Source organism: Pangasianodon hypophthalmus, chromosome 16 (genome assembly GCF_027358585.1).
Source record: "Pangasianodon hypophthalmus isolate fPanHyp1 chromosome 16, fPanHyp1.pri, whole genome shotgun sequence".
In the NCBI taxonomy this organism is placed as follows: Eukaryota; Metazoa; Chordata; class Actinopteri; order Siluriformes; family Pangasiidae; genus Pangasianodon; species Pangasianodon hypophthalmus.
The window spans coordinates 21458897-21469507 of record NC_069725.1 but is presented as its reverse complement, the minus strand read 5'-3'; the positions used below and the strand labels follow the sequence as shown (position 1 = coordinate 21469507).

General features: G+C 37.6%; 1 non-coding gene across 1 annotated transcript; it reads left to right on the top strand.

The window, feature by feature from the left end:
- The first annotated feature begins 10032 nt into the window (after positions 1-10032).
- On the top strand, positions 10033-10104 carry trnaq-uug (transfer RNA glutamine (anticodon UUG)). Its single transcript has one exon. It is a non-coding gene; the product is annotated as a tRNA-Gln (tRNA).
- The last annotated feature ends 507 nt before the right edge of the window (positions 10105-10611 follow it).

Below are 10611 nucleotides of genomic sequence, written 5' to 3'. Positions count from 1 at the left end.
ACATTTGCTTCTGGAAGTATGAGTTCATTAAAAGTCATGACAGGCTGCAAGTTTTTCATGTTATCTCTCATGATGAAGTGTGTAAGGAAGAGATAGCATCACAGTGTAGAGGGATCAGGTTGTTCTCCTCAAGGTGGTAAGGCCACATCAAACACCAGAATGAGGAAGAAATGCGATCTCAGTGATTTTGACCGTGGTGTGGTTGTTGGTGCCAGATGTGCTGGTTTAGGTATTTCAAAAACCACTCATCTCCTTTGATTTTCATGCACAATAGTCTCTAAAGAATGGTGCAAAAAACAAAAAACATCCAGTGAGCAGCAGTTCTGTGGTCAGAAATGCCTTGTTGATGAGAGATGACAGAGGAGAATGCCCAGACTGGAACACTTTACCACTCTTTACAAACACGGTGAGCAGAAAAGCATCCCACAACAACCTTCAACAAGATCCTTGAGGTGGATGGGCTACAACAGCAGAAAACTGCAATGGGTTCCATTCCTGGCAGCCAAGAACAGGAACCTGAGGCTACAGTGGTAAAATCTTGGACTGCTGAAGATTAGAAAAACATCGCCTGGTCTTTTTCAAATCTGTGTGTAAATCCCAGGAGATGAGCGATTTTCTTTTGAAGCAACATCCGTTAAGATTCTTAAATGAAGCAAAGATAAACATTTTGAGTGCCATTCTTAAAAACTATAGCACATTCTTGTATCACCAACCATTTGTACATCTTTGCAATAAATTTGTTGGTGACATTCCTCCATGAGCTTGTAAAAAAATGGACAAAATCCAATGCTTCGCTCTTTTTGCTTAAGTGAGCTCCTTGCAGGCGTGAACAGGTCCCGAGTGGTTTTCAGACTCTGAATGGGATTTACAGAGGATAATCTCTTTATCTCACATTTTCTGAGATACACTTAGCACCAGATTATAGAAGACAGATGAAAGCAACTTTGATCAAGTGTTGCGTTTATAACAAGACAATGATTAATAAAGTATAGTACAATGCACATATTATTTTATGGGATTTGGTTGATGGTATCGCTGACAGCTGGGATCTCACTGAACATTAAAGCTTTAAACACACTGCTGTAGTCACATTCCTGCACTTAGCAGAGCTATCGTGGTGTGATATCTATAAATGTAGTGCACCCTGAGCTTGCTGCTTCGTTTGGTACGTGGCCAAGTCAGCCACAGGTTCATGGACACCGAGACGAAAGGTCAGCGCCACTAATAATATGCAGTACACTCTCTTGGGCCTAAATTACCCTGGCTAATTCCTGCATGTGATCGCTGTATGCCTGTGTCTCAAAGGTGAACACGTTTTTATGCATACCAGTCCTGCACCGTCAGTGATGTGGGCTATCTTGAATACTTTCCATGCTAGATTCAGAAGGCTGAGGTCAGGCTGGGATAGAAGCACACAAAATGGACACAAGTCATTACTTTATTTTAATTTTAGCTGCATGTGCAGTGATGGCTCAGCACTTGAGGTTTCGGGCTTATTGATCTGAGGGTTGAAATTTCAAGTCCCAGTTGCTGCCAAGCCACCGCTGTTGGACCCTCAAACCCTCAACTGCTGCAGGGGTGCTATAATACTGCTGACCCTCTGACCCTGGCTTCCTGCAAAGCTGGCATAGGTTAAGAAACATACTTTACTGAATTGTATAATGACAGTATTTCATACTCTGTTTTCTATTTCCCCCTATCCCATCACTTTCTGGCTTAGCGCTAACATGACAAGCTGTGTTTTAACTTCAAGACAGAGTGAAAAGAGAGGCTGGAGAGGAAATCTGCTGTAATGAAAGTGAGAACAGGAACTAACTTGTTTCTTGGACAACATGAAACGTACCCATAAATGGATAAAAAAGTATAAGGTGTCATTCTGTAATAAATAGAAATTGTAATTGGCAAACTGCTGCTGTATAAATACCAAGGAGGTGCTTTTATAGGAAAATAATCAACTTTAGGGTCCCAATAAAGCTGCGTGTCCAGCCACATCACATCACCCCATCACTGATTATTTCCCTATAACAGCACACACCTATCATGTTTTGTTCCTTACTTAGCCAAACCTCTCAAAATACCACACCATAACAACTACAATTTTGCTCCTCACTAACTTTATTTATCTATCTAGGTTTTATGGTTAATAAGTTTGCAGTTATCACATCATCCTCTATGAATTTGCATATTAGATGTCATAGGTTTACATTGTATCACAAACTGAGCTCATATATAACACTACTCAAATTGATTTTATACAGAGTTGTGTTAACAAATTTTATCCAAACAATTAGTCATGGAATTAGTCATCTACAAGATGTTAACTATTTTTTTTTTTTTAAAAATCCAAAAGATGTTAAGTATTTAAAAAAAAACTGACTGTGGGAATATTTGTTTTGAAAAAAAAAAGAGAAGGGAAAAACACTCCACATTTTTATGTTATTCCAAATAGCTAGCTAACTGCTATTAAATTAGCTCACATTTGTTAAGTGGCATTTCAAGTGGCATATCAAACTTGATTTGGATTGTAATATTCTCATCTTATCACATATACACAAAATATACCAAAACAGCTACAGTTTTGTTTAACCCTATCATCATTTAAGTTAGCTAGCTAGGTTTTGCAGCTTAGCTTATTACATTCTCCAATAATTAGCATGTTGTGCAGCAACCGCTGTGCTTATTTTGTGCAATCACAAACTTAATTTGCATTTTATATAAAAATTTCAGCAACTTATCTACCAGTAGCCAAAAATCTCCAATTATACCATAACAACTACAATTTTCCACATTAGCTAACTAGATAGTTTCGCATCTATATAACATTATTAAATTAGCTTGCTAGCTAGTTTAGCATCTATATAAATGGAATCAGCTATCCACAAGGTTTTAGCTATTTAAAAAAAAATCACTTTAAAAAAGTTCTGGGTTACTTTAAAATATATAATCAATATTTCCAAATCTCTGTATATTTATTATGATAAGCAAAATGGTGGTCAGACAGCAGGATATTCCTGTGTCTTATGGGCACGCATCAGTACAGCATCATAATAAACATGATCACATGAAGTGAGGAATTTTATTGTCCTTATAATAACTTCCCATCAGGGAACACTGTCCAAGTTCAAGCTGGCAGGCTGGAGAATCAGTCCTCTCTGCCAGCACTATACTTAGAAAATTACACCATTTCTCAGCTAGGAGGACACTGCCCTAGAAAACATCACATGAAGAGACAGTACACTGAATTACAAGATGGACCACACCCTGTCTTCGACTTCTATCAGTCGGTTCTCTTTAAACCTCTGTGAAATGTGAGGCCAAAGCCGGATCAATGATGCAATGTGGGTTCTGGTTATTTTTAAAAGGGTTTGGTGAAGAACACTCTGTCTTTGGCAGTTTCTTTCTGTCTCACATCCTGAAGAGTCAATGTTTGACCATGCCGTGCTATTTATGTCACACCGGCCTATCCTAAGCAGTTCTGCTCAGAATTGGACCTCATGCATCTTTCTCTCTATATATATGTCTCTCTGTGTTTGTGTCTGTCTGTCTCTTAAGCAAGACCAGAGGTGGATTACAGTCAGATTATCCTCTCTGTCACTGTCTTTCATCTCCGTAATGCTCTGGTCTATCTTTATGCTCCATGTCATTTCTTCATTTTGTGAAATGTTAGTGTGGTTTGTAAACATTGTGTTATTCATGGCTGTTATTCATTTAAAAAAGGAGAGGGAATGATTCTCTCAGAATCTCTTTAAAGGAGTTGTTTGTGACTTTTTAACGCCCTCTGCTGCCTGTGAGGGGAATAAAAAAAAAAAAAAAACACTGACAACTAACAACAATCTTCCCTTTATCTAACCCCAGAGCTTCAGAACATAAAAATGATCTGGAGGCCTTCCTTGTGAGCTGCCTCTTAAGGAAAAGAGGCAGAGCCGAGCACTTTTGCTTGGGGGCGGGGCTTATGTATGGAATGGGACAATAGTAAACAGTAGCTTGAAACACAACACATGTAGGGTAATTTTTGCATATGATTTTTTTTTTTTTCTAAAATGATATGATTATAACAGGGTTAAAATTACAGACTCATACTTTAATATGCAATTTAATATCACATGCCATATGTGGGTAAAAAAGGAGGCCTCTCAGTGTCTCACCCTTGGGAGGGGAAGGAGGGGGTTGTGGGGGTACGCTGACTATGCATCAGCTAAAATCATTACAGATTTTCAGAGAGAACTGGATGCTTTGATAAAATTCTGCAATCAACAAGAAAAATGCAAATAAAAACTTGAATGAAACAGATTAATTTTAAGTTCTGGAGATGCTGTAGCTGTAGTGTTTCTCAGAGTGAGCATTTCTGCCAGATTTACAAGTGAGGAGTGCTCTCTTTTCACTTCAGCTGGGAGATGGAGAGGGCGAGGCGTTAATGTCTTAAATGGAGGGAAAATTATTTCAGGCAGATATTTGGCAGCACCAACAGTCCAAGGGGTGGAGCTGGACCTGATCCAGCTCCTTCTATAACCCTAGCCCTTACCCATAACCATAACCCTAATCAACATGGAACAACACACTTAACAACACACTTCTCCAACCTGAAATATTCTGAATTGTCTCAACCCCCTGGACTTTTGGATCGACTCCGTCCAGGTAGGAGGAGTTGGATCAGGTCCAACTCCACCCCCTAGACTTTTGGTTCTGCAGCGATGGGTACTTATACTTGTAAAACAGAAAGTATAAACAAATAATTATAATAACAAGAAATTAGCTGTGAGGTGGCAACCTGTTGTACCACCCATTTTTGTATTTTATTTTATGTTTAGTCTGATATTAAAGACTGATATTGGTTTCTATTTCTAAAAACCAATTACTGCATGTTTACCTTATCACTTTTTGAACAGGTTTAACTCTTGCTCTTTAGCACGAGCTAGCAAGATTCATTCAAGTCATTTTACATTAGCTAGCTAATGGGTGCAACTTTTGCTAACCTATGAACTTGAATAACATGACTCTTAATGCACCACAAACCATAAAACATATTTCTTCTGTAAACTGATGCATTTATTAATGACACAGGATATTTATGTATGAAATAATGTTGGTTTCATGCGTGAAAAGAGTGTGCTCCAAAGTGAACATGAAGCTACCAAAGGATCGAAGGTGAAAGGGGAGGTGAATCGTGACAGCATATTTTTGTTTGATTCTTTTTTTTTTCATCCATGCATGTATGTGGTGTAACCATAAATCAGAAGACAATTAGAGGTAGGCAAAAGTCAACACGTTTTGATGAAACATTATGAAAAAAATTAATTTTGTCTTTGAAGTGGTTGATATTGGTGAGCACAATATGAGCATTAACAAGAACTAAAAAGGGGAAAAAAGATCAGATTTGTTTTGTGGGTTGTCTTTAGTAAATACAGTGAGTAAAATGTTAGCTATGGTAGCTAAAGGAAGTCAGAACTGATCGTAGGCCTTGATTTTTTTTTGCATGAAGGCAATATTTAGAATTGTAAATATCTGTGAAGGATTAAAAGCACATTTTGGATAACAGTGCCAAACTCTGTAAATGTTGCATTGTTTACTAAGAAAATGTGTCCTGTTGTGCTTTATTTTTGTTTTTATAGAGACACAAAGATAATGCTTGGGTGGCATGTTATGGCCTGTGAAGTGACCCTCATCAACGGAGTGGAAAATTGCTAAGCTAAACTGGACACTCTGGTGCATGTGGCTGGAATATGTTGGAAATGTCAGACTTGCCAGAACTGAAGCCACACTGGAACCGGCAAAGCTTTTCTGTTTGCATTGCGTTCACTCGGACAGTGCTGGGATTCTGGGCAGACAGTCGGCACACTGTACCGAACTGCCAGCCAGGGTAATTTATTTGTTTGCCCATAGCCTACTGATGGGGGTGATTTTTAGACCAAAGACTTGTGTGTTTTAAAAGTGTAGAAAGAAGTGCTTTGGATTTAAACAGACATGACTAGCAGTAATTTTTTACGGTGCCATCTGCAGTTTAAATTTTGTTCCATAAATATAAGTACATGCCAGCAGGTTGTTGTGTGAGAGTAGGTTTTTGGGAAGGCCATGCTAGAGATATTAAGCTCAGATAAATGTTCCTGGCAGAAGTAAATGCCAGTGAAAAGGTCTGGGTGAAATGAATCCTTAAAAAGAATGGGTTCATTGAGTGTCAATGTTTGATAGTGCACTTTCAGGGGCAAGTTTGTAACTAAAGGAGCTGTTTTGTTGTTTATTAAGCCCTCTTTTGCCTGTGAAGGGAACTGCAATCACAAGGAAAGCTGTATAAATGCAAAAACATGGCATGCTGTCATATAGATGAACAGAAACAGAATAAGTACAGAAATTATTACAAGATGGTGGCAGTGGTGATGCAATGAGTAGCGTTCCTTCCACAGAGCTCCTGTCTATGTGGAGTTTCACATGTTCTTTCCATGTTCTTGTGGGTTTCCTCTCAAGTTTCCTTCCACCTCCCACGAAACATGCCTATTGGTGAACTGAGGACTCTAAATTGCCCCAAGCGTGTGAATGTGTGTGTGAAGCCGTGTGAAATTACTGGTGTCCCATACAGGGTGTATTCCGCCCTCACACATGGTGTTCCTGGGATAGGCTCTAGATCCATCCAGACCTGGGCCAGGATAAAGCACTTACTGAAGCTGAAGGAATGAATAAACAAGACAAAGTACTAAATAAAGGGGTAAATTTAGAAATATGATAACGAAATAAATACATACTAGAAGCACATACACATAAAAATGGATGTGATCTTTACGTTTTGGAGACATCTGCTGGCTGCGAGGTGAATTACAACTACAAAGAAACTATGATGTATCCTGTTCAAACTAATTATTCTGTGTTGAATTTTAAAGAAAAGTGGCAAGGATTTGTTCCAGCTTGGATTGAAGCTATTTTCTGGGCCAGAAATTAAAAAAAGAATCTTGACGCAATGAGGAAAGGGAGATCTATTGCATGGTGATATCGTAAATTACAGTTTTTTAAGGTATGTTTGAAATGGTATGATTATTACAGGTCTAGAAACACTTGGAAATTACAAACTGCAGCTTTGAAGTAGGTTCTGTGATATCAATGCCACAGACTGAACATGATCTACGATCATGATTTTGGTTGGTTCTTTGTCTAAAGGGTAACGAAAATCTACCACAACATCAATTATTGTTGTCACGTTTATTGGCAAATAAAAGGAAACCAGAAGAAGAAGACGTCCCACATTATTTTGGTAACAAAACATTATACACCTGGCTCAAGTTATAAAGGGGATAGGTAAATCTGTTAATGCTGTGCAATTATGAGATTACCCAACATCAGGATTGATGTACATTGAATTACATTTAGCATAGTCAAATATAGCTGTTTTGAAAATAAAAAATAACGATGGGTCTGGCAGATCATCACAGGACACATTGCTTTTTAGATGAGACCACATATAGTCTGAGCTATAGATACTCCTCCCACAGCTAATCAGGATACAGTGCTTTTGTACACTTTTCTGGCCATAAGCTTCAGAATCTTGAAGGCTGCATTCTGATACATCTATGTATACGTTTGTGCACATGTACTTGGACACAGTGAGCATTTCAGAGCAAACTATAGTCATCAAACTCAGAAATGTTGGCAGAAATTTTTGTGTGAAGCATTTTGTATTGATTTGCAGTGAGTAAACGAGATAATCTTGCATGTTTACCGACAGGCTACAGGAAAAGGTGTGTGGTTGGTCATATGCTGTGTCAGTTAAACAGCCTCTTTGTGTAAAAGTAGGCAGTTCTTGGCTGCATTTATCGACAAATCTCTCTACAGATCTGGTTTGCGAGACTACTAAAAGAGTGATTAGCATCATGCCTCACACACATAGAAGCTCGGTCTTAAAGATGGGTTGTAAATCCAGCTTAGGGAATTAGGATACTCTAGGCAAAACATGGCAGGAACATGCTAACATAAAGGTTAATTATGAGACTATACACTAAGAGGCTTACCTGGACCTCTTGGTACACTGCCTACACTGATTCTGGATTACTGAGAGGCCATGTCAGTGAACAAGCAGCTGATTTGAAAGCAATTTATTTGGCCCTGATAGAAAGACTATTTATACTATTGCAAGAACAGCTCCATGCATCAAAATCCTTTTAACCTCAACTCTCATGAAGCAACTCATAAAGGTAGAAGACCATTAGATTTAGGATGCGCTTGAGTGATGATTGTGATGAAAAAACAAATTGGTGGAACAAGGTGCCAGTGAAACACATATTTCATTAAGTCTTATTAAAGCTTGCGCAAGTGAGATAGCAAATCATTTATCCTCTGGTTCATGTAAAAGACCCTCATGTGTACTGAGGGTACTGGAGCCCAACTCCATCTAGTGGCAATAGAAGACAGATACTTAGAGTTATTACGTATCATGGAAAAATATACTTTCCATTTAATTATAAACCTTAAACACAAACCAGACCAGACACCTAGTGAGTCGTATTCCTACAGATATTCCATATACAGTGGCATAAGCTGTACAGTTTAGTCTTGAGATCAGAAATGTTGTGTGTTTTAAGGTTGTGAGTATATACAATAAACCCTCCCGTGTTGAATAATTTCTCTAATTGGCTCCTTCTTTCTATAAGAAATAACTTATAATCTATTATTTTCCATTCAGATCAAATCTATTCTATTCTGGTTTATTCTCTTGTGATAAAACTCTATTCTATTCAATTATTGTCTATTCTAATGATGATCTTTCTAATCTTTCTATAAGAAATGTTATAGTCTATTATTTTCTAAACAAACTCTATTATATTCTGTTATGATTCTATTGTAATGGTCTTTCTTTTTTTTATTATTCTATTTTTTTTAAATAAGAAATAATTTAGAATCTATTATTTTCTATTCTTTACAAATAACTATAAAGTGATAATGCAAATGATTATGACGATTGAATGAATATGCAAATTAATCACCTGACGTCATCTGGTGACTTCTAGTGACCTTTAGAGCATGCATTAACTACTTTCCCCTGGAAAGAGTTGGCAAGGCTGTTACAACTCCATTAATAGATTAGTAGACACTCTGTGATGGGGTTTTTCCTTTAATTTGTCACCAAACTGTATAAGATGTGCTTTTTTGGACATGGCACACTTTATTCATAGACTCTCCCTTATCCCTTATTAATAATCATCTCAGTGTGCAGCATTGTAACATGATATTAAAATGCAGTTCCTTTTTGTGTTTATTTCCCTTATTAGAGTGCTGCATAAATCTGCCACGTTGCCTGCAGTACTCCACCCTCTTTCCTTTTCCTTCAGCTAATATCCTAGTTTGTGTGTAGGGTGCACCAGAGAGAAGACTAGGGCTGAATCCCAAATATTACCCAACACCCTATATACCTGCACTACACCTGTAATGAAATCAGCCTACGTGTAGTGCACTAAAAGTCCACTAGATAGCGGTTTAGGCTTAGCACTGTGCAAAGTAGTTAGCAAACCGTACAATATGTAGCATGTTTGGATTACAACTTTGGGAGCAACACTGATTAGGGTTGTTGCTTTTTAGATAATGATAAGGTGTGTCAATACAGCGTATTTATTAAAAAAAACAATAATTAAACAATTTAAAAGTTGTAATCCATACAGTTTCTAATGCTACATACTTGCTAACTGCGTACATTTTGGTACTTTGCTGAGTGCTAATCCTAAATCGCTATATAGTGTTATTATAGTGCACTACACGAAGGCTGAGTTCATTCCAGCTGTAGGGCAGGTATATAGGGCTTCAGGGGTGGTTTGGTATTTAGCCCTAGTCTTGTCTAATACACTGCAGTGATGCGTTAATGTAAAATGGCGTTCATGTATTTTGTATGCCACTTTCGATATTATGCACGTTTTTGCACTACAGTGGCACTACAGAATAGATAATAGCGCTAAGTGAAACATTATGAGAGTATTTTGAAATAGAATAACTTTACGAGATTAATAGCACGGAACCGAGACAGAAGGTTTGTACCCGTGAAATGCTGTGTGTTTCATAGGCGGTCCCATGGTGTAATGGTTAGCACTCTGGACTTTGAATCCAGCGATCCGAGTTCAAATCTCGGTGGGACCTCGTCCTTTTCTCCATTATAAAACACAATCAGGGTGTCTGTTATGTTCTACTGATCATTAGACCCGGTCCATTTGAATAAGATCCGATTAAAAACAAGATGGTTGATATTAGGAACATGAGCATAAGTGAATCAATAACTTGAGTTCTGTTTAGCACTGCAATAACTTCAAAAACATAGTCAAAGTAGCTGTATCTGGATTTATTTTGGGATTAACGGGATTAATCCACAGTGAATTTGAGCTCTGTTTGATAAATGTGTTATTTGGGTATACTGGGTTAGCTGGGAAATGAATATTTTATTCACGATTTAATGATTTTATTGATAAAAAGTTATATACATATATTCACGGTGCTAAATATTAAATACCTCATGCAAAAAGAAATATGCTAAAACATGGAATATGTGCATTTTTATAATATTTGTTTATAATAATTTGTTTGTTTGTTTGCTTTATGTGTTAGTCTGTATTTGCAGCCTCCCCTTGGTGTTGATTTGTTTACCTTGTT